This window comes from Rhinopithecus bieti, unplaced genomic scaffold, assembly GCF_001698545.2.
Source record: "Rhinopithecus bieti isolate Rb0 unplaced genomic scaffold, ASM169854v2 scaffold_30775, whole genome shotgun sequence".
Taxonomy (NCBI): Eukaryota; Metazoa; Chordata; class Mammalia; order Primates; family Cercopithecidae; genus Rhinopithecus; species Rhinopithecus bieti.
The window spans coordinates 3,013,965-3,038,859 of record NW_016813906.1 but is presented as its reverse complement, the minus strand read 5'-3'; positions in this window follow the sequence as shown (position 1 = coordinate 3,038,859).

Below are 24,895 nucleotides of genomic sequence, written 5' to 3'. Positions count from 1 at the left end.
TTCTCAATGTATATTCTTGTCACCATTGTCAAAAATGAGTTCACTGTAGATGTATGGGTTTATCTCTGGGTTCTCTATTCTGTTCCATTGATCCATGTATCTGTTTTTATGCCAGTACTGTGCTGTTTTTGGTTACTGTAACTCTGTAATTTAAAATAAGGTAATCTCATTCTTCCAGTTTTGTTCTTTTTGCTTACAAGAGCTTTGGCTATTATGGGTCTTTTGTGATTCTATATACATTTTAGGATTTTTTTTTTCTATCTATGTGAAGAATGTCATTGATATTTTGATAGGGATTGCATTGAATCTGCAGATTGCTTTGGGTAGTATGGATATTTTAACAATGTTGATTTTTCCAATCCATGAACATGGAATATCTTTCAATTTTTTGCTGTCCTCTTCGATTTCTTTCATCAGTGTTTTATAGATTTTATTGTAGAGATCTTTCGCATCTTTGGTTAAGCTAATTTCTAGCTATTCAATTTTATTTGTGGCTATTGTAAATGGTATTACTTTCTTGATTTTTTTTTTCAGAATGTTCACTGTTGGCATATAGAATGCTACTAATTTTGTATGCCGTTTTGTATCCTGCAACTTTACTGAATTTATCAGTTCTAATAGTACTTTTTTGGAGTCTTTTTCCAAATATGAGATCATATCTTCTGCAAACAAGGATAATTTGACTTATCCCTTTCCAATTTGGATGTCCTTTCTTTCTTTCTCTTTTCTGATTGCTCTAACTAGGACTTCCAGTATTATGTTGAATAACAGTGGTGAAAGTGGGCATCCTTGTGGTGTTCCTTATCCAAAGGAACAGCTTTCAGTTTTTCCCCATTCAGTATGATACTAGCTATGGGTTAATTATATATGGCTTTTATTATGTTGAGATAAGTTCCTTTTATATCAAGTTTTTATGAGAGGTTTTTTTTTTTTTTTGGTCATCAAGGGATGTTGAATTTTGTCAAATGCCTTTTCAGCATTACTTTAAATGATCATTTTTTCCCTTCATTCTATTGATATGATGTATCCCATTAATGATTTGCCTGTGTTGAACCATCCTTGCATTCTTGGGATAAAATCCATGTCATTATAATTAATGACCTGTTTAATGTATTGTTGTATTTCGTTTGCGAGTATTTTGTTGATGGTTTTTACATCAATATGCATCAGTGATATTAACTTGTAGTTTTTTTTTGTTGTTGTTGTTTTGTTTTTTTTAATGTGTCTTTGTCTGGTTTTGGTATCAGGATAATGCTGGCCTCATAAAATGAGTTTGGATGTATTTCTCCTCCTCTGTTTTTCGGAATAGTTTGAGTATGATTAGTGTTACTTCTTTAAATGTTTGGTAGACTTCAGCAGTGAAGCCCTCAGGTCTTGGGCTTTTCTTTGCTGAGATACTTTTTACTTGATCTCATTACTTACTATGGTCTGTTCAGGTTTTAGGTTTCTTCATGTTTCAATAGTAGGTTGGATGTGTCTAGGGATTTATCAATTTCTCCTAGACTTTCCAATTTATTGGCATATAGTTGCTCATAGTAGCCACTAATGATCATTTGAATTTCTGCAGTGTCAGTTGTAATATCTCCTTTTTCATCACTCATTTTATTTATTAGGGTCTTCTTTCTTTCTTTTTTTTAGTCTGGCTAGAGGTTTGTGAATTTTGTTGGTCTTTTCAAAAAACAACTTTTTGTTTCCTTGATCTTTTGTGTTTTATTTTTTAATTTCAATTTCATTTATTTCTGCTCTTATTTTTATTGATTTTCTTATACTAGTTTTGGGTTTGGTTTTCTCTCACTTTTCTAGTTCTTTAAGATGCATCATTAGGTTATTTATTTGAAGTTTTTTCTCGTGTTTGATGTAGGCACTTATAACTATAAACTTCCCTCTTACTGCTGCTTCCTGTGTCTCGTAGGTTTTAGTATGCTGTGTTTCCATTTTCATTTGTTGCAATTAACTTTTCAGTTGCCTTCTTAATTTCTTCATTGACCCACTTGTCATTCAGGAATGTATTGTTTAATTTTCATGTGTTTCTATAGTTTTCAATATTCCTCTAGTTATTTATTTCTAATTTTATTCCATTGTGGAAGAAAAGATGGTTGATATATTTTCAGGGTTTTTAAAAACGTTTTAAGACTTATTTTGTGACCTAACATATGGTCTGCCTTTGAGAATAATACATGTGCTGAGGAAAAGAATGTGTATTCTGAAGTCATTGGATGAAATGTTTTATAAATATCTATTAGGTTCATTTGGTCTATAGTGTAGATTAAGTTCAGTGTTTCTTTGTTTTTCTGTCTGGAGTATCTATCCAATGCAGAAAGTATAGTGTTGGAGTCTCGAGCTATTATTGTATTGGTGCCTGTCTCTCACTTTAGCTTTAAAATATTTGCTTTAGGTATCTGGGTGTTCCGGCATGGGGTGCATGTATATTTACAATTGTTATATTCTTTTGCTGAATTGACCTCTTTGTCATTATATAATGACCTTTTTTGTTTTTTCTTATGGTTTTTGTCTTGAAATTTACTTTGTCTGATATAAGCATAGCTCCTCCTGCTCTTTTTTCATTTTTATTAACATGGAATATCTTTCCATCCTTTTATTTTTGGTCTGCGTGCACCTTTATATGAAGTATGTTTCTTCTAGGCAACAGATGATTGGATCTTTCTTTTTTTATTATTCATGCAGCCACTCTATGTCTTTTGATTAGAGAGTTTTTCCATTTATATTAAACATTATCTTTAATAAGTAGGAACTTACTTCTGCCATTTTGTTATTTGCTTTCTGGTTGTTCTATGGTCTTCTTTCTCTCCTCATTTTCCTTTTAGTGAAGATGATTTCTCTGGTGGTACAATTTAATTTCTTACTCTTTTGTGTATATATTCATTGTATGCTTTTCAGTTTGAGGTTATTTACTATAAGGCTTGAAAATAATATCTTATGACCCATTATTTTAAGGTAATAACAAAAATGCATAAACAAGAAAAAAGAAAATGAATACAAACTCTATATCTTATTTTCATTTTTCCACTTTTTAACTGTTTTTTGTTTCTATTCGTATCTGATTGTACTATGTCTTGAAAAGTTGTAGTTTTATTTTGATTGATTCATTTAGTCTCTATATTTAGGATGGTAGTTTACACACCACAGTATATAGTGCCCTTTGGGAGTTTTGTTATTAAATGCCTTGAGGTAGGCAAAATCTGCGTGGATTAAATCTGCTTGCTATTCTGTAACTTTCTTGTACCTGGATATTGATATTTTTCTCTAGGTTTGGGAAGTTACTTGTTATTATCCTTTGCTACCCCTATCTCTTTCCTCTTTTAGGCCAATAATTCTTAGATTTGCCTTTTTGAGGCTATTTTCTAGATCCTGTAGGTGTGCTTCATTGTTTTTTATTCTTTTTTCTTTTGTTTCCTCTGACTGTGTATTTTCAAATGGCTTCAAGCCACTAATTCTCCTGTTGGATCAATTATTCTATTAAAAGACTCAGATATATTCTCTAGTATGTCAGTTGCATTTTTCAACTCCAAATTTTCTGCTTGATTCATTTTATTTTAATGTCCTTGTTAAATTTGTCTGATAGAATTCTGAATTCCTTCTGTGTTATCTTAAATTTCTTTGAATTTCTTCAACACAGCTCTTTTGAATTCTCTGTCTGAAAGGTCACATATCTCTTTTTCTCCAGGATTGGTCCCTGGTGCCTTGTTTGGTTCATTTGGTGAGATCATGCTTTCCTGAGTGATCTTGATGCTTCTGAATGTTTGACTGTGTCTGTAAATTGAAGAGTTATTTCTTGTAGTTTTTGCTTTCTGGGCCTGTTTGTACCCATCCTTCTTGGGAAGACTTTCCAGGTATTCAAAAGGATGTGAGTGTTGTGATCTAAGCTGTATCTGCATTAGAGGGCACCCTAAGCCCAGTAACTCTGTAGTTTTTGCATACTCATAGAGGTACTGCTTTGATAGTCTTGGATAAGATCTGGAAGAATTATCTGGATGACCAGGCAGAGACCCCTGTTCTCTCACCTTACTTTCTCCCAAACAAACAGAGCCTCTCTCTCTCTCTTCTCTGAGCTGCCTGCAGCTGGGACTGGGGAAGGTGTGACACAAGCACCCCTGTGGCCACCACCACTGGGACCATGCTGGGTCAGACCCAAAACATGACACAGGGTCTTGCTCAAGGCCCACTGTAACCACTATTTGGCTACCACCTATGTTCACTCAAGGCCCTGAGCTGATCAGCAGGTGACAAAGTGAGATAGTGTTGTGTCCTTCCCTTCAGGGCAATGAGTTCCTCCAGGCTCCAGGCAGGTCCAGATGTGCCATCTGGTATCCAGAGACTGTAGTAAAAACCTTAGAAGTCTACCTGATATTCTGTTGTACTGTGGCTGAGCTTGCATTCAAACCATAAGACTATGTTCTTTCCATTCTTCCCTCCCACTTCCACAGGCAGAGGGGTCTCATTGCATGGCCATGATCCCAGCAAGTCCATAGGGAGTACTGTGAGTCTATTGCTGATGTTTCCTTAAGTTCAAAAGGCTCTTTAGTCAGCTTGTGATGAATGCTGTGTGACCCGAGACTCGTCCTTCAGGGCAGTAGGCTCTCCTCTGACCCAGGGTAGATGCAGAAATGCCACCAAGAACAAAGGCCTGGAATTACCCAATAGCCCACTTGCTGTTCTACCCCTATGTGGCCAAGCTAATACCGCAGGTGCAAGACAAAGTCTTCTTTACTTTGCCTTGTTATTTTCTTGAGGAGAAGGAAGTCTCTTTCCATAGTTACCACAGCTTGGAATGTGCTGAGTCTCACCTGAAGCCAGCAAGTCTCAGAGTCTCGCCCATGGCCCATGACATACTACCTAGGTATTACTGCTGGTTATTCAGGACCCAAGTGCTCTTTAGTCAGCAGGTGATGTGTTCTGCCAGTACTGGGTCTTTATCCTCAAGGTAGCACATTTCCTTCTGGCCCAGAGTGTGTCTAGAAATGTCATCCAGGAGCTAGGGCCTCACTACTCTGACTGATGCCCTATCATACTGTGGCTGAGCTGGTATCCAAGATGCAAAAGAAAGTCCATTTTACTCTTCCCTCTCCTCTCCTCTCTTCAAATAGAAGGAGGGAACTCTTTTGGAGCCACAAGCTGTGCAACCTGAGGTTGGGGAAAAGATGGCATAAGCACTCCCTTAGCCACCCCAGCTGGTATCTCAATAGGATACATATCCTGCAAGTCCACTGGCTCTGAGCCCTGTTCAGCACTAGTACTAGGAGTACTAGTTAGTACTAGGTTAGTACCTAGGAGTCACAGTCCTTGTGGCCTAGACTGCCTTTCAAGTTTATTTAGAACCCCAGAGCACTTTAGCCCATGGTGGCAAGGCTTCCTGGAACTCAAGTTCCAGCTGCTGGGATGAGCAATTCCCCTTTGACTAGAACTTGTTTAAATACTCCCTCCATAGATGGGTGTCAGCTTTCAGCCTGATTTTGCTTTCTGCAGTTACAGGGCAGCACTAAATTGAGTGCAAGTTCTCACAATTCTGTGCTCTCCCTCTCCCTAGCACCGAGATTTCTCTTTGATACACAGCCACTGCCAGAGAATGGGGGAGGGGTGGCATTGGCAATCTGAGGCTGCCTTTCCTAATCAGTTCAGTGCTTACTTCAATAGTATGAAGTTAAAACCAAGTACTGTGAGTACTCACCTGATTGTGGGTTCTTATGAAGGTGTTTTTTTCATGTAGATAGTTGTTAAATTGGTGTCATTGTGGGAGGAATCTTTGGTGGAGCCTTGTATTCTGCCATCTTGTTCTGCCACCTCTCTTGTTTTGGAGTTGACTCAGACCAAACTGCTCAGATAGCAAAGTCATATGGCTAATAACAATTGTCTTTGTCTCTTATACAAGGGAAGATGGTATTAGTAACTCCAATTAACAGGGCATATGTTGTGTCTTGTCTTTCTGACAGTGAGACTGCCTCTGCCCTGAGTTACCCACACATTCTTTCTCAGTCCCTCTTGTAGACAATATCAGATTTTGGCTGAAATTAAGCAGTTGGTGGAGAGCAATAGCTATGGATTAACTAAGGGGTCCCTGTGGGGACTGAGGCTAAATACTTTTGTCTCATTAAGCTACTGTTCTGAAGTGGACTCACCAAGCATGTTGATCTTCTCATGGATGCCTGTTCCAGCAACTGCAGTCTTTATGGCTACTAGTAATATTTGTGTATCCAGGTAGATAGGAATTGAAGTATTTATAGCCTCATAGGGGAGAATTATGTACTTTTGTTATTAGTACATAAAATACTGCTATGTATTTCTTTTGTATTTGATTTTAACCCTAAAAATCCGAGATTTTAAAATTAATAGCATTAACAGAACTTGAGAAAAGTGTATGGTCCTGGTTTGTATTATATTTCTATCAGATTTAAAATAATAAAAAAATTGCGTGTACCTGGAAACATGTTTTCTGCCCTGTCTGTGGGCTTTTCTCCTTCCCATCCTCTCTACAAAAACCAGAGCTGACAGAACCCGTCTGTGCTCTTATGTAAAGGTGAAAGAAATAAGGCTGCTTCTCAGGGAATAAATGTTTCTTTGATTTCCTTTTCTTTTTCAATTGGTCACCATTAATTTTAAACTTTCATGGCATTTTCTAGGCAAAAGGAAGAGGGAAGGGAGGAGCCTCTGGAGGGAGATTCTGGCTCTTTCTGCAAAGTGGTCACAACTGGTTGTCCATTTTGAAACACATTCTGCCTGAAAGAGATCACCACCATCTTTCACATTCAAAGACAATTGACAGTTGGTCCAGTTGCAGGAAATAAGGGTCACAGCAATTTCCATACGGGGCAGAGTTAATGTGATTCTGGCCACTGTTGATGCTGCATGAAAATACCAAGTTTTGTGCGAAAAAATCAGCTTATTGTCCACACCTATATCACCAGGAAAGGAGAGCCCACAATCTCTTTTTGGAGACCTAAAAATCTAGGGTGGCTAACTCATCTTTATTGGACAGTGGCTTCAAGCTTCTCATTGTCATTCACTTAAAAGGTATATTGTGAAGCTCACAGCATTTCTCCTGAGCCAGTAGTTAAAATGGAGAGAGTGTTTGGAAGAAGAAAATTGTTTCTTAGGAAATTCCATGTTGTAAATAAATTATTTTTAAAAGGCTATTTAATTAATTTATTTTGGCAAAATGCAATTTTAGTTCCAATGCTTGGAGATATTTGGGGATTCCTGCTTCATGGAAAAATAAGGGGACCTAATGGAACTCTTTTGCTTGTTGGTTTGTTATTTTTCCTTAGATTCCTTTCTTTTTTTCATTTACATGAGCCAGTATTTGCTGTGCATTCATCAAATGCTGATGAATAGTGTATTAATTAGGATTAGGTTCAGCTGCTAGTAACAGAAAAAAAAATGACAGTGGCTTAGGAAGAAAAATACATGCTTATCTTCTTTTGACATGAAATTCAGGATGAATTAAGTCCAGGGTTGTTATGGCTGCTCTGCTCCCTCATGATGTTTCATACTCACCACTCTACTACTCCTAGACTAGAATCCTCAGCCTCATATTATCCTGTGTCATTGCTGATGCAGGCTACAGGATACAATAAGGGTGATAAAGAAGAGGACAGGGGACATCTTTTTTTTTTTCTTTGAGAGAGAGAGAGAGAAGGTTGACCACCCTACACTGCTAGGAGGCTGTGAAATATAATTTTAATTCTGTGGACTCCTGATTGACGATTCTATTGCTATGGAAAAATGGGAGAAGATATATTGTAGCATTACTAGCCGTCTCTTTTGCTATCCATTACCCTGATTGAGACATACAAACACAGCAGAGGAGATGTAGCGCAGTTCCACCTGTTATTTCTTCAAGGGGTAGTTTGGAAAACATGGTAGAACTGCAAAACATAATGGAATTAACTGCATGAAGTGCAAAATAAGTCACCATTACATTAGTTCTATGAAACTGTTAAATTTCTAGATGTTCTCAAGTAGAAAATACTGAGCCAAAGAAAACTGTGAGCTGTTCGGCACAGTTCAACCAATGAGTTTTATTTTACCAGGTTGGCATATTGCATACCTCACTTAAATGTGTTTGTTTATGTCAGGACTTGCTATGATTCTATAGCTTTGGAACAAATGTTATACTCTCCTTCAGTCGTTACCTGTTTTGGCCGTGGTAATTTGTGGTTTTATTTGTGGCACCTGAGATTATTTGAAAATTAATATCAACGATTTTTTTGTTTGTTTCTCCCTTGTAATTTCTTGATGCCTATGTCTCTTTCTCTCAGCCTTTATCTACAGCTTGTGGTCCAATCTCTTCCATGACTAATTTACAATTTTATTTTTGTTTTATTTTGGCTAAACTGGACAAAAGTCATCTGTGGTGTCCCTTGGTCAGGAGAAACAGCAACAGGATGATCAGGACCATGGACAGCGACACTCAAATTCCAGGCTCTACCCCCATACTCTTAGAAAAGCTTTGTTTCTGTGTTTGAATGTCCTAACGCTGACGCAGCAGAGATTCAGGTGAGAGAGTCTGGAAGGGGACAGCACTAGGGGAAAAAGTGAGGAGTGGCCTCCTGTATAACTCCCTACCCACTTCCTTCTACACTCCCTCACCCTCAACCCCACCTCACCAACCAGAGAAGTTTCTCTCCTGGTCTCCCCAACCTTTAATTAATCTCCAACATCTACCTCTATGACCAAACTTTGGGAAGTATGATAAACCTCAGGTGGTTTCTCATAATTTACTCAGATGAAAATTCTTCAACATTTGGTCATCTTAATGGTTTTAGTTTGTTTTCAATTCAAGTGAATGAATGAAGCACAATTCAAATTATTTGATATATTGCCAGGATTAAGAGGAATTCCTGAAACCCTGAGTTATTAAATCTTGTTTGTTGTTGCTCACCTCAAGTACAACTTGTTCTAATGATTCTGATTCATTCCTTCCACTCCACACTCATTCTTTACATAGTGACACTATAGACCAAATCCTTATTTTGTAGATAGTTAATTTAAAGCCCAGAAAAATTACATAATAAGCTCAGCTACATGGAAGATTCATTCAGGTGCCTTGAGCCTGAGCCCGGTTTTCCACTGGCAGATCTAAGCATGAATTTCTTGTTTTCTGACCCCAGACCCACCACCAATCTGATCTACTCTAACACATCACTTCTTTGAGACATGAACATTAATCAGGTACAAGATGGCTATAAAACATAGTTCATGGTCATCTTGAAAAATTATCTAGCTCAACTACCTCACAGACAGATTTTTCAACCACATCATAGCTTTTACATTATTATATATTACCTCTCACTCTTCCATTTTGCACATCTTCCTTTGAAAATAGAACTTCAGAGTGTCACATGCTGTCTATTCTGAATGAGCAACCTATTCTGTCTGTTGGGACTTAGCAGCTGGATTCTGATGAACTATGAACCAGATGCATCCCTTGTCTGGAAGCTCTCATTCAGGTGCCTTGAGCATGAACCCAGTTTTCCAGAACCCCTTACCTGGGCTCTCTTATTAGATACATGCCTTGACTAATGGTGATTAGTACCAATGTGTGACTGTGTGTGCTCATGTCTACTCTAAAGCTGACCTAACAGAGACTTTTGTAAATTTTCCAAATTGGAAAACTCCCAAATGGAAGACTGACAGGACTCTGGGGTATGCATGATTTAAAAAAATAAAATCTAAGGAAATTTAAAACACAACATAGTCATTTCACTCTTAAAAAAAAAAAAAAAAAAAAAAAAAATCAGTGCAGTGTCCTGGCATGTGTGGTTGTTTTCCTAATTGATCCTTATTTTTGCTGTTTTTTTTCTCTCTCTCTCACTGAGGGCCACATCTAACCACATCAACCCAGACTTCATAAGAATGCTGAGTTGTCATGCAAGAGTTTTACCTCACACTGGGGAGATATTAGTTGATAAGATCCACCTTGTTCTGATTTATTGCTTTAGCATATTTCATGCTAAAAATATTTTTTCTACCATCTGCTAAGATTAGCACTCTAGTGGTATAATAAATTTACTCACCCTGTTTCTGTGATATACTTTGGAACCAACTTTATACTTTATTCAGCCTAATTGAAAATAGGATAAGATAAATGATGCACTTTGAATTTCTCTCTCAGACATACCATTGTTCATTACTTCAACAGAAGATGAGCACATCTGATGGTAATTTTAGTGGTTCAGTAAAACAAAAGTTCCCATGGCAAAAATACGGCATTAGCCATTGTCATCATCCAGTAGAGTCTTGTAAAAAATATTTAATATTGTTGTGCCCTCAAATGAAATATTGTTTTTCATTTAAATACAAAGCTGCTGGCCGTCTTTTCAAAACATGCTATGAAAAGAAATATATTTCAGTGGAAATATGGGACTTGGTATTCATTTACATCTGAGGCTCAAACTGAAGGCCAAATTTAGAATTTGATATATTCTTGGCTTATTGGGAAATTTGGATTTCCTTCTCTTATTCAGTCTTCTTAGGCTTGAGTTGTTTAGACCATATTGAAAGAGAAGAAAGAATATGTTAGGTGCTTTTTATGTTAAATTGTTATCGATCCATACCCTTGTGTAGTTTCCTCTAACTTTGATCCTGGGCTTAAACATGAAACTTGTGTTGGCCCAGAAGACCAGTAAATGTGATGCAAGCAGAGGCTTTAAAAATATTTGCAGATTGGGACTTGGAGCAACGTTGCCATGTAAAGAAGCACGGTCTGCTGGAAACAGGTGGCCCAGCTGACAGATAGCACCAAGTGCTAGACATGTGAATGAGGCCACCTTAGATTACCCAGTCCTTGTTGAGCCACCAGATAACTATAGCTGCATGAGTGACCCCTGGTAAACTGGTAGAATTCTGTAGCTAAGCTCAAGCTAAATAGTTGACCCACAAAATGATAAGTAAGTAAACTTGTTTTTATTGACTTATGACTTTAAGTTTTTTAAAAAATTTAAATTGTCATAAAATGCACATCAAATTGTCTTAAATATAATCCACAAATGTACGGGGTTGTTTGTTATGCAGTAATAGATAACTGATGGAATACATAAACCCGTTCTCTATGGCCAACAGATAACTTTGTGATTAGGATCGAGAATAATGGAGTCACTAAGGCCTAGATGAGGTTGTAGTTATGACTGGATGGAGGTTGCTAAGGAGACAGAAATGTACTGGAAGACCAGGAGAAGAAAAAAAAATGGGAACGATATGTAAATGTATTGATTATTACTGTTTATAAGCATTATGTGCCTCAGTTTCTTCATCTCTAAAAAGAGGTTGATAAGACCACCTGTCTAATGAGGACTAACTAATCCACATAAATCACCCAAACAGATTTGGTGCTTGGCACAGAGAAATCATGCAATAAGATTAAGCTGTTGTTATCCTGGGTAAATAAACTATTAGCATGTGCTTGATCAAGTTGGGGAAAAGTCTCCTTGCAGCCAAGATATTAGTGGCCCAAGAAGTCAAGACACAATGAACAAGAGTTATTAGACTTCGTGATTTTGCATTGGTTCACAGGTGGTGAGCATGTCATGGCCCACCTGCAGAGAACTGCTTTCAGATTGGCCACTAGGCCCTCTCCAAAGTCCTCTATAGGAATATTAGTTTTAAATCAAGTTAACAATGCACTAGAATAAGGTTTTCAAAAGAAACAATTTACTCTTCAAATTACCAATGTGAACTATCTCTATACCTTCAGACACCAGAAAAGAAAATAATAACACATATTGTAGCAGTAAAAGAATCTCTATCTAGTCCTATTTCTGATGCTCAACCATTTCCTCAATGTACAAATAACTATCAAAAACTATCAAAAAATTAATATGTTATACAAAGTTATTGAAAATAAATAAAATATAAGTATTTAAACTTTCTCATCTTAACTGTGACAGTCTGGTGACAAGGAGATGGCAGGAGTTTGTATTTGAAGATGGATCTCTGAGCATAAGCATATTCAGCATCCCCTTCCTTCCTTCCTTCCTTCCTTCCTTCCTTCCTTCCTTCCTTCCTTCCTTCCTTCCTTCCTTCCTCTTTTTGTCTCTTTCATTCCTTCCTTCCTCTTCCTTTTTTCTTTCTTTCTTGTAGGTATTAATGACTAGGAGAGAAGAGGGGTATATGTTTATTAGAATGTTATCATCTGCTGTACTGTTTCTGACTTTATCAGTCATTAAAAAGTGAAAGCACCATCTTTAGCCTTTCTATAGCCTCCGCTTTATTACGTCTTCAATTTGGGAAACCTTTGTAGGAGTCAGATAGAAGACCAAATGCTGCTTATTTGTAAAAGCAGCGCATCATGGTAATCAAGAGACTGAACTTAAGATCTAAAAAGGCTGGGCTCAAATCCACACACAATACTCTCTAGGACTCTGACACCGGGCAGGCTAATTCGTGTCTTTGAGGCTTAGTCCCTATCTGTTAAATAAGGTTAATAATTCCCAACTCAAAAAGTAGTTGAGATGATTAAGTGATCTTGTATATGCAACATGAGTGGCATATAAATAGTGCTTAAAAAACACAGAGGATATTTATCATTTTCTTTCATAGAACATGCTGGGCTATGTCATGAAATTTTATTCAGCCACCCACTCTGTCCACCTACTCTGCATTACTTATGACAAACTGGTATAGCACAGCTGACCAGGGATAAGGTTAAAACCATGTGCATGCATCAGCACAGACTTCACTCCCTGCTAACTTCAAACTTAGGCCCTAGATGCTATCACTCTGACATCTGGGTCTCACTGATCAACAGGCTGTATCTATGCTTTTGACCTTTAGCTGGGTTTTCAAATGAAAAGCAGCAGAAGCAACATTTAGAATCATCATGACAACTTATAGTTTGAGAAGACACTAGAGATGATTAGCCCAATTATCTCTAGTTCTTTTTTCAAACATATATTATCCAATAGGGTAGCTACTAATCACGTGTGGATACTGAGCACTTGGAATATGACTAATCTGAATTGAAATGTGCCGTAAGTGTAAAATATACACCAGATTTTGAAGTGTTGGTATGAAAAATAAATATAAAATATTAAATAATAATTTTGTATTAATTACATGTCAAAATAACATTTTGGATGTATTAGATTAAATAAGATATTAAAATTAATTTTGCTTTCAATTTTTTAGTATGTCTACTAGAAAATTTTAAATTACATATGGAATCACATTTTCAGCTTACATTGTGTTTTTATTGGGCAGCACTGTTTCAAACAAAACAAATTAGGCATGGAGATGTGAATTGACTTGCCCAAGATAGCTCAGCAGAACACAGATGTGATTCCAGAAAATCCCTTTGCTCACAGGAGTTTCTCTCAACATGGCAAACCTTTCCTGCTAAATTTTTTTTTTTTTTTTTTTTTTGAGAACTGTAGAGTTGGGTCCCTGAAAACTGAAGTTTCTTTGGAAAACACTGCCAGCACCTCCTCTGTGACCAGCTGTGCTTTTTTTCTTTTTCTTTTTTTTATTGCACTGCCTTGGAAACTGTGCTGCTGTTATCCATTTCTTGCGTCAGTTACAAAAATTGGTATTGTATCTAAAACAATTGCTGTTATTAACAGGTTAAGCTGCTGGGATGTTAAAATAAAGGCTGCCCAGCTTTAGTGCATTTTGTTGTAATCATCTCCCAGATGCCTTGTCGGAAATCAATTCAAGTTCAAAACTGGCTGGAATTGGGAGGTCAAGGCTTTGGCAGACTAAATATTTTATCTTCTGCTCATGTCTGGAGCTTTCAAAGATGTGGACTGGGGGCTCTTTTCTCATACCCCATCTGGACAAGGATGATTGGCTTTGCCATTTTGCCCAGGTTAGGACAAGGTTAAAATCAATTATAATCAATTATTAAAAGTCTTCTGTGGCTGCATTGCTTAAAAGGGGATTTTAAAAGTTTCTCAGTTCTGAAACATGCATATCTTAGTTGCTACTAGAGATGTTGTTATTCTAGAATGTCAAATATAGATGTTATCAGCATCAAGAATAAATACGAAGAATTTCTACTTCCTATTTCCTTGATACCTATGTTTCAGAATAATGAGAAAAGCCTAGAAAGACTGAGATAATCATCATTCCTGCACCAAGTTGAAAAATTTTGTTACCTTCTTATATGTGTTAAACTATTATAGCTATTTATTATTTGGTTACATTGTCAGATGATTTCTTAGGAATTTATTGAGATGCTCTCTGCAGTTCTTATGTGATCATTTGCTGTGTAAATGCACATGTAACTGCTCAATCTAAGGTAGGTTCAAAGAATCATAGATTTGTAATTGCACAGTAATTTTGAGACAAGCCAGATCCAGCCCTACATTTTATGATAAGGGAACTGAGGCTTGGAGAATTTAAATGACTTCCCCTAGTTCTTACAGCTATCCAAAGGGAGAACTGTATCTCTTAGTTCCTGTAAGCATGTGTGGTCACTAAACAATTCAAATGAATATTTTCATTTTATACAATATTTTCATATGCTTATAATTTTCTTCACAATGATTTGAGAAAAAAAAGTATTCATACAAAATGAATATCATTCTGAACCTTAGACCAAGACACGAACTCAATAAACAGAATATAATTTTAAAGTGTTCTCAAAAGGTCACTTAGCTTTATCCTTCATCTCATTTCCCATGAATGGAAATCCCTTGTACTTTCAGGTTTCATACATACCCAGTAGCTGAGGGTTCAAAATGCTGCCAGAAAAAAACATTCCATTTTATTTGCAGTCTTTTTAGAAGGAAAACGCCAGTGAATATACCAGAATATACAGAATTTCTCTGTAGACATGTTCAATACCAGTTATTGAATGGTGAGTGTGAACTATGTTCTTTGCTGGTATAGGAGGAGCCTGTCATTAACAAACACTGACATATTATAGTAAGTTCCTCATTCTTGTAATATATTGAAAAACAACAAAACAATAGCTTGCTATTTCTAATTTGAGGGAAAAAACCTCATGGATTTATGTGGGGGGGCATACAATTGAATTTTAACACTTGCTCATCTCTCCATCAGCAAAATGAAGTCCCTTGTATTGCTTGCTCGCTTTCCTCCAACTCACGTTGGCAATAAAACTGAAGTATAATACATGTAAAGCATTTTATGAAACGAAAATTAAAGGGTCACAGGTAGGGTCATAGGAGAATCATAATCGTGTAGAAATCAATGCAACACTACTTAGTGGTGGTGAGAACACAGCTTGGGCCCAGACAGACCTGGTTTTGTGTCTGGTTCCATCATCACTGGCTGTTTGGCCATAGACTGGTTACTTACCTTCTTTAGCTTCAAATTCCTCTTGTGAAAAATGGGGGTTTCAATTATGCTTACCTCATGGAGTTGTTTGAAGATGAAATGAGAAACTACCTGAAAAGGACTTATAAAGCTTGGTGTACAGTCAGCTTTCAATATATCTAAACTATAATGATGACAAATTATCACCACTTATAATGGTAGCCTCAATAGCAGCAGCCAAAGTGGTAATATGTATATTCCTATTTCTAACATTGTATTATTTTCTTTGGGATCCATATGTACACATCCAGGATAGAATTGCTTCAATGTCTGTTCAGATCAAAAGTTCTGGGTGAATTTTTCACCTTGTTTTATTTCACAGCAAAACAATTCATATGACTGAACCCTTCAAACCTTTATCTTTGTTGAAAGAACACACTATTCATTTGGATCACTGGTTCGATTCTAAGAAGAGTTTATTCACTGCATGTGCACAGAAAACCCAATTCTGATATTCCAAGTGCTAATTAATTGGTAGAAATTTTTACTCTTTCTTTCTGCATTCAATCTAAGTTTGTAGCGCATTGTATTAGAACAAGCTTTTAAAACCTTTGAAGCCCCGTGGGCAGCATGGTGCCATGTTTAAAGGATATGTCAAGGTTACGGAGTAAGACAGACGAGGGAGTTTTGCCACTTATGGGCTGATCCTTAGCAACATCTGTTCACATAACTGAGGCTCTGGTTCTTCATCTATAAAGCAGAGAGAATAATGCTTACTTCCTAATATCATTTTGTGTGTCAAAATTAATACAATGCAAGTAAAACTCGTAGCACAATGCCTGAGACATGACATGTTCTTAAGTGGTGACTACTACTTAAATTTTTATGTTCTATGTTTATATAAGTCATAAACTGTGGTATTTATTTCAGGGTAGTGAATAAACATTCAGATTATATCCATTCATTCATAGTGTCAGTCCACCAATATCGATTGATTGATAACTTATCTGTAGCAGATACTGTGCTAGACCTGGAGGAAAATGGTGAGCAATAGAAACATTCTTAGAAAAGAAATAGTAGAGCTCTGAGGGAATGTGGCAAGAGAGAAAAAGTAAAAAAAATTAAAGTAATTTCAGTAAATTAATTATAGCATCATTGCTTATTAATTCCCATTGGGCTTGGTAGCTGCTTTGGCTTGTCTCACTGCAGCTAACAGCTCAGAAGATCAGGCTCTGGAATCTGTGGATTTCATGTACACATACTTTGCTTCCAAGTTATGCAGACCTTTGCCCTTTGTTTACATAGCTCCTTCATCCAAACATCTCGAGCACTTAAAATTGGCCCAGAAACCTAGTGTGTAACTTCCTAACTTAGAAGAGAAACTAAAAATGTACTCTACCTGTTAGAGTGTTGACATAGTGGCTGATAAAGAAGCTCGAGAAAACTACCCTGTGTTTTCAAAGGTACCCTGTGATGTCCTGTCCTCTATTTTCCCTTGCCTGGGTATAGTTTCTTCTTAATTGGTTTTGCATCTGATAAGATGAATGTTGAACATTTGCAGTATGTTTGTCGTCTGTTGCCAATTACAAGCTACTGATCTTCAGCAGGGCCTGCCATCTTTGCATTCAGCACAGCCTTCCCCCATTCTATTTGGATCTACTGGCTTAGTACCAGACATGGAAGCGTAAAGAGTAAAGGAGAATAAATAATCCTGTTTAGTTTTCTTGGAGCAAAAATATTTCGGAGGAATGAGCACCCCAGAGGTCCTCTATTTCCTTTACCTTTGTGAAAGGAACACCCTATGCTTTAAATAATGATTCATGTGGTATGCACCATATCCAAAGAGTAAACGCAGAGATGAAAGCTTCTATTTATTCTGTACGGTGAAAATAGAAATCTGGAAACAGCATCTGCTTCTCATTTAAATGTATTTTTTTCTAATTATTTAGATGTATAGAGGCATCAAGCCAGGTTTCAATCAACAAGAAAGGTCTTGTGCTATCTAAACAAAATCTTATTCCTGAAGTCACTGGTCATAACACTTAAAATGGCTTAAAGACTTCAACAGGGCTTTTTATGCAAAGTAGTTGTATAGCATGGGTCATGAACAAATATACTATTTTTGCTTAAAATTAAATCTGAATGTATGGAGAAATATTGCTAGAAATACATTTCCTGATCCCTAAAAATAGCGAGTAATTAACCTTGGCTCAGAGTCACCTTACCTTTTGAAGAATAAATCCTGGAATCATGACTTTTGTGTCTTGTTTTTAGTGGAGAAGAAAAAAGACTAGAGCTACAGATGATTTGATTATATGGATTAGTTATTAGGAGCATTTAAAAGAATACAGTTTTTCAAATATTAACTTATATAATTATGGCTCCCCCAATTCCACGACTCATAAAATAGGAGACTCAAATAAAGAAACTCTGGTTTTCAGAAACTCTGAAGCTATTCACAATTACCCAAGGGTGAATAAATATACCATAAAATTTAGGAGAAAAGGGAATCAGACATTTTGAGGAAAAGGATCCTGAGAACCAACAAGCCTTTTCAACATCTGGATGTGGGAGCCCAGCCAGTGTGGTAGATCTGCAACTTCCAGAGAGGTCTGCTCTGCACAGATGATCCCACAGTCACAATGAAGATAAAAGCAAAGGAGTGTCTGAATGAGGGCAAGAGATGGCTGGCCCAAATTGGTTTAGAAATGCTATTTGCAAGGCAATGTTAGAAAATGCAGCTACCCTTTCATTTTAGGTTAACCCCTTCTGTTTACCCCTTCCTTCCATGAAGACAAGGCTTTTAATATTTTTTTACTTTTTTTTTCTATTCTTAGGTACACTTAGAACTGTTTCGATGAACAGTTTTAAGCTCAGATTGACTTAAGAGAAGTTGATCTCCTGTCTCCTAATTATTCTCCATGCCAACTTCTGGCTGACTAGAACTAGAGGCTGAAAGGATGTTGATTTGGGGGAAAAATTGTATTTTCTGTTATTTTCAGATAATTTTAGTCTGCTCTGTAGATGTAAATTGAAAAGTTTTTTTTTTTTTTTCTTTTTAAAACTTTCTCTCTCTTTCTCTATCTCCGGCTTGCCTACTATACCTATTTTAGTCTCATTTTACTAGCTCTCCAACCTACTGCACTCATGACCTTCTCTGATATATGATAATTGAATTTAGGACAAGAGTTTACATTTTTATATATTTTTTTATGATTTATAACCTGCCTAATTTCAAAAAGGATTTGAGGCAGCAAGAGTAAATGGCACTGGGAGTTACATGGATATTTTTACTCTGCATTTGGCCCATTTTCTTTTAGGCTGCATACATTTCCATAACTCTGAACAAGGATCGTGTTTGGATGACCTTTTGTCCAGCGTAGAATTCACAGAATTGCAGAAGGTAGAAAATGAATACCTCAGTATTTACAAAATCACCAGAGGCACATCTGAATGAATTAAATCTTTCTACTATTCCAGTTTTGGTAATGGTACTAATTATATTGTTTTGTACGTAAGAAATGTTTCCTCTTCTGGAGGGGAGGAGGTGGGGAAGATTTTAAAGTACCTCTTGGATTGCTGTGTGACTTTGGGAAAATCACTGATTACTCTGAGCTCTCCATTCCTCGTCTGTTAAATGGGGGTAATAAGCCAACAGCGTGTTTATTATGAGGTCATTTTGAGAATCAAATGAGATAATGTACCTGTTAAAGCTTAGAAAACAATAAGTCACTATGTATTATGCAGTCAGTGTGAGCAAATGCTTTATTTACTTCAATCTCAGCCTCATACAGTGAGAGAGACCAGGCCCCAGCTCTCTGGGATGCTCTAGGAAAAGTGCTTCGTTGTGTTTGGGCTTTATTTATTGAATGCATTTGAATGAGTGATCATTCTAAGAGCAGAAAGCCATTCAATTTGATTTCACAATAGGGTGATGGGTGAGGCTGGAAACTACATTCTCAAATGCATCATCCAGAACACAGGAAACAAAACCACTTTTTAAAAGTGACTCATCTTTAATATCTCATAGCAGTTTTGAAATACTTCATTCATTCATTTTTATGGCAAACTCTTAATTGAGAATGTCATTAACCACTTTGCGAGAGAGAGGCAATCATGACCTGAAAAATTAAGTGTAGTAATTTACAAATAGGCTTTTGTTTGACTAGGTTTTAGCTTATTCAGGACTTGCCTTTAGATTATTTTAGCAACACATGCTCCCCTTTCCCCACCCCATTGGCAGTATATATTTTGGGCGCCTGATACATACTGAAAATGAAAAATTAGTTTTTCGTATGTTGCTTTCTCCTGGTCCACACTGGAGAGTCCTTCTGACCCTTTTATTCTCAAAATCAAACACTATCATTTTCCTTCTTCAGAACATTTTATCTTCTCACCTTACTGTCTGTCCAAATTTCTTCCCACGTGGGCCAGACGAGTATGTAATGAATGAATGAACACTGGGCCCACTTCCAGCTTTTCTCTGTAAAACCAGCTTTGACTGAAGTCCACAATGAGTTTCCTCTCTTAATTTCTGTACAATTCATAGTCTCAATAATTTAGCACTTTAAAAAATATATTCCCTTTCCCTTCTTTTAAAAATATTTAGTCCTTTCTCCTCCCTGCCCTGACTGTATTAGAAGCTATCTGCAGAAGGCTGACTTCTAAGTCAGATAAACTAGAATGAAAGTGCTGCCATTTACTAGTTGTGGCATCTGAGGCACCTGGGGATGATAATAATAATAATTACTTTATAGGGTTGTTGAAGGGGGTAAAAGAGGCAGGTTATATGAAGCATAAAACATATTATATGAGCTCATTAAATTCTTGTTCTCAGATTAATTTGCTGATTCTTTTCTAGGTAAAGCTTTCTTTTTAGGGAGTGGAGGGAGAGGAAGACCTCTCCTTTTTTAAAACCAAGGACACATGTCCCCAGTTTTTGTCCCCCAAACTTATGGCCCGTTAAACTATTGAAGATTTTGTGAATTTTCATTTAATTTCATTCTTGAAGTTTAGTCAATTGTTTATTGCTTTCAGATCATTTTTCTTAACAGACATTAATTGAGTTCCTATTATGTGTCAAGTATTGTACTTGACACAGTGAAGAAAATTTCTATTAACTTCTAAAATCCCTGTCTGCAGATCTGTGAAATAATTTTTTATGCCATGGATTCATACAGTATTCTTCCTTTCCCCATTCCCCATATGCTATCTTAAAAATTAAACTTGGGCAAGGGAAGAAAATATCTATGGGGAGAACCCAGTGGATTACAGCATTCAAAGTTACTTTCAACAGGCTGAACAGCTAGGATACTGTTTGTGCACGGTATGAGCCGTACCCAACTCATGTCATCCTATAGCTATTATGCTTACATTAACATATTGTTGTATACAAGTAACTATGCCTTACATCACATCATTTGAGCCTCTTTGTCTTTATTTTATTATTAATAGATGTAGATTCACGACTTTAACTCATAGTCGCCATAGTTTACCCCATTTTAAGTTTGCACATGCAATCCATTTAGTCATAAAACACATTGATCCAAAAGCAATATTTAGCTAGTCTAACAGTATTAACAGTCTACCACCAAAAATTCCTGACAAATTTGTTTTTGTAAAGGTCAGAGCATTCATAGTTTCTAACTATGATAAAGCAGCTTCCTTAGATTTACAAGACAAAACAAAGCTAAAACGAGTTTGCCTGGATCATACCAAAATTCAGTAATTGTTTGTCTCTTCCCAATTGTAGTAACAGATAGGAAACGGATTATTATTGATGTTGGTAGTTTCATGGAATTTTCAAATTGGGAGATACCAGCTAGTCACTTGTTCCTCAAATTGTGGTTTATGAGCCTGCAGCATTGGCATAACATAGGAGCTTGTTTGGAATGCAGAATCTCAGGCCCGCCCTAGACCAATTGAATCAAAATCTGTATCTTCACAAAATACCCAGGTGATTTTTACACTCCTTAAATATTTTGAAGCGCCATTCCAATCCACCTTCACCTCTGTTCTCCTTTAAGAAATGAGAAAGTTCAAACTCAGAGTTAGTGTAGAGCTAAGATTAGAACCTCAGCCCCCTGACTCCAAGGTTACTGCTCTCTTCTGTGTTCAGAGCAACCTCAATAGCTTCTGAATACAGCGTGGAAGTGAGTGGCTCTTGCCCACCACTTGACGTTTTGTGGTCTAGTAAAGTAGACTGCAAGATTAGAGAATCACCTTCTCTTTAACCCCATTCCTTTTCTGTGAGAAACTATTTGGCTTATCACTCCCTATTGCCTAAAGCCTCCCAAAGAAGAGTAAAGCCTTAATGAGGCTAGAACCCTCTTATTGTCTTGAATTTTAGAAGTTTGTCGGCATCTATGATAGGAATTTTAACATCTGACATTCTTTCCCTAACTCGCAGCTCATGGTTGTGTAGTGCATCTCCATTCATACGAGGAGGAGAGAAAAAGCTGAGCCAAACCCTGTTAACAAAACAGTCCCCTGAAGGGCTATAATATTGCTCAGTGGTAATATCATCCCTATGCATTTTATCTTGTACATGAAATCTGGACTAATTATCATTTTCTCATACAGTACATTTTAAACCATTGTGTTTTTGTGTCCCTGCCTAGTTCATTAAGCAGGGTTTTACAGCTCCTCCAGTAACAGGATTGCTATTGACACTTTCATTAGACCCATAATTCAAATGCTTGTCTGCCTTCCAAATGGAAGCCTCTGAGTCCAGAACCACAATCTGGCCACCGACCATATGTTGGCTTTTAGAACTGTCATAAACTCATCATCACATTCAAGTTCTTGAAGGGTCAAAATCTGCTTTCTTGGTGAACTGTCTTTATCCAACAAACAGTCAACGTGTTCTCCAAGAATAGTCAGCCAATTTTTCTCTGTCTCTCTCTGAAAACTCTTCCAGACAGTTCTCGGTGTGGTATGACTCTAGTACAAATAATCAGTGTCCACATTTAAATATTAATTCCCTTATTTATTCATTCATTCAATTATTTTTATAATTTAAGGCCAATATGCCAAATATTATGGCAGTTTCTGTAGTGACTTAAAGATGAATAAGATGGTGTCTGCCTTGGAGTTTCTTATAGTCAGAAGATATGTATGTAAATCACTATGTGAAAAATTTTACCACTAAGTTACCAGCAGTTGGAATGGAGATGATTGTAGATTTCTTTGCTCTAACTAATGGCTATTATCAACACTGTTTCTTTACCAGTGGTTCAAATGGAAATAGACTCGACTAGACTAAGTAGAACCATGTGTGTGTGTGTGTGTGTGTGTGTGTGTGTGTGTGTGTGTGTGTGTGTATGAAATATATCACAGAATATAACCTTAGGACTAAATGAAGCCAATTCCCCAATAATACATCTGATGGGCATTAGAGAGAAGGTGGGATCGCATCAGAGACAGCAGTTGCTTTAGTGATCATGAAAAATAGTCTTTCATTATCAGTAGGATTTTGATTTCCTCTCTAAAAAGGTTCAAGAAGAAGTTCAATGAAAACATTTGATTTAGTTTACAATAAACTTTTTAGAGATGCCTCCTAGACATCAAAAAATTTTGCTTTTGACTGGGCTCATGCCTGTAATCCCAGCGCTTTGGGAAGATGAGGTGTGTGGATCAATTGAGGTTAGGAGTTTGAGACCTGCCTGGCCAACATGGCAAAATCCCATCTCTACTAAAAATACAAAAACTAGTAGGGGGTGGTGGCACATGTCTGTAATTCCAGCTACGAGGGAGGCTGAGGCAGAAGAACTGCTTGAACCCAGGAGGCGGAGGTTGCAGTGAGCCAAGATTGTGCCACTGCACTCCAGCCTGGGCAATAGAGCAAGAGTCTGTCTCAAAATAAATAAATAAATACATACATACATACATACATACATACATACATACATACATAAATAAATAATTCTACTTTTAATTTTTGCAGGAGTAAATACCTTTGAGCACGAAGTCTGAGCAGATTACGTACCATCAGTGTGCAAGAGAAGATTTTAATCTTTACAGAAAACTTTTAGCAATTTAATTAGCAGAAAATTGTACATCATATTTTTAAATGTACAGTTAGATATGTTTGGTTTAAATGACTGCTGACTGATTGGGTACTGTGCTTTTACTTTCTGTCCAATTATATTAGAGAGAAAAAAATTGTTTTAGGGTTCTTTCATCTTCCTTACATCTATGCCTAAAAAAAAAAAAAAAAAAAACAAAGAAAGAAAAGAAAAAAGAAAGGAAAAAATGGAAAAGACAAAAGTATAGGCTGGTGCCATTTATTCAAGTCTTTTCATAGGTGTTGACTTTACCTGAGCATACACATTGGATTACCTACCTCATTAGCTTTCTTCTAACGAAACCCAGAGCCACTTTCCTGAAATGGAAAGGTCCTTTTCTAGAGTGGACTCAGATTGTTAAGCAGAGGAAGTGTGTGAGACTGGACTCCACTGCTGATTGGAGAGATGTGGCTTCATTTTGCAGTAATATTGCTCTGCTATTGAAAAATGACGTCAGTATTCTTCCAGGTGCATTTCATTCTACCACGTGTGCCTTCATAAACATGTCCAATCGCGTGATGGAGGTCAACAACAGTGTAGGGTTTAGAAATTGTTGCTTGGAAATCACACTCACTTAAATACCTGAATCTGTCCATCAGCCGTGCCATAGCTTATTCCAAGCCTGTGCAGAAGAGTGATTTGCAGTCTCCTTGCTTTTCATTTCAAGTAGCATCACTCACTTTAAGCCAGATATTCAGGCCTCTTCAGAAACCTCCAGGGTGAAGGACAAGTAAGAAGAAGCTGATCAAACCTTTAACAACTGTGGCCAGCTACATCTACTCCTGCATCAAACTCAGTACATCTTTCTTTGGTGTTTTATTTCAAAATCACATATTCTTCCTTTTACATGACAAATAATAGAGATTTTGCCACACAGTTTCAGGATCCAGATGGCTCTTTTGTGGTTCTATACATTTAATTGATCACTATCCAGGTTGAAGTCTGAGCCAGAATGTCTGGGATGGAAGAAGAGGACATAATGTTTATTTTTGCCAGTCCTTCTTTGAGTTATCTTCTCTCATCGTCTATAAACTCAGGTTGCATAACTACATTCTGTTTTTTTTTTTTTTTTTTTTTTTTTTTTTTTTTTTTCTTTTCACTTACAGGGACTTACCAATTTGGGCTTCGTCCAGGAGCTGAAAACTGATTACAAATTTGAAACAGATTTCACTACAGGACTTGAACTCTACATTAAAAAACAATAAGCTTCCCAAAATAATTGAAAAAGATCTTCACCCAAGAGTAGCTGCAATGTGAATGGCAGGATATGAAGCAAGTAAAAGGTAAATTTTGTATGAAAACATCTCTTCTTTATGGCCAGATATATAGAAAATATTCATATGGCCTTAAAGTAGCATTCTTTCTCAGGTAAAGGTCAGAGAATGGAGGATATTTTATGTAATCAGCAAAAAAAGCTGAATGATCCAGGCTATCCTGGGCCTATCTGTCTAGCTATCAATTATAAAAATATTGCAGAATGCTAGAGTCTTTCTACAAACACTATTTTGGAGGAGTGGGCTTGCTTAGTAAAAGAAACATCCTCCACAAAAAGCATCGATGGGAACATTTGATAATTTATTGTGCTTCAGAAATTCTGG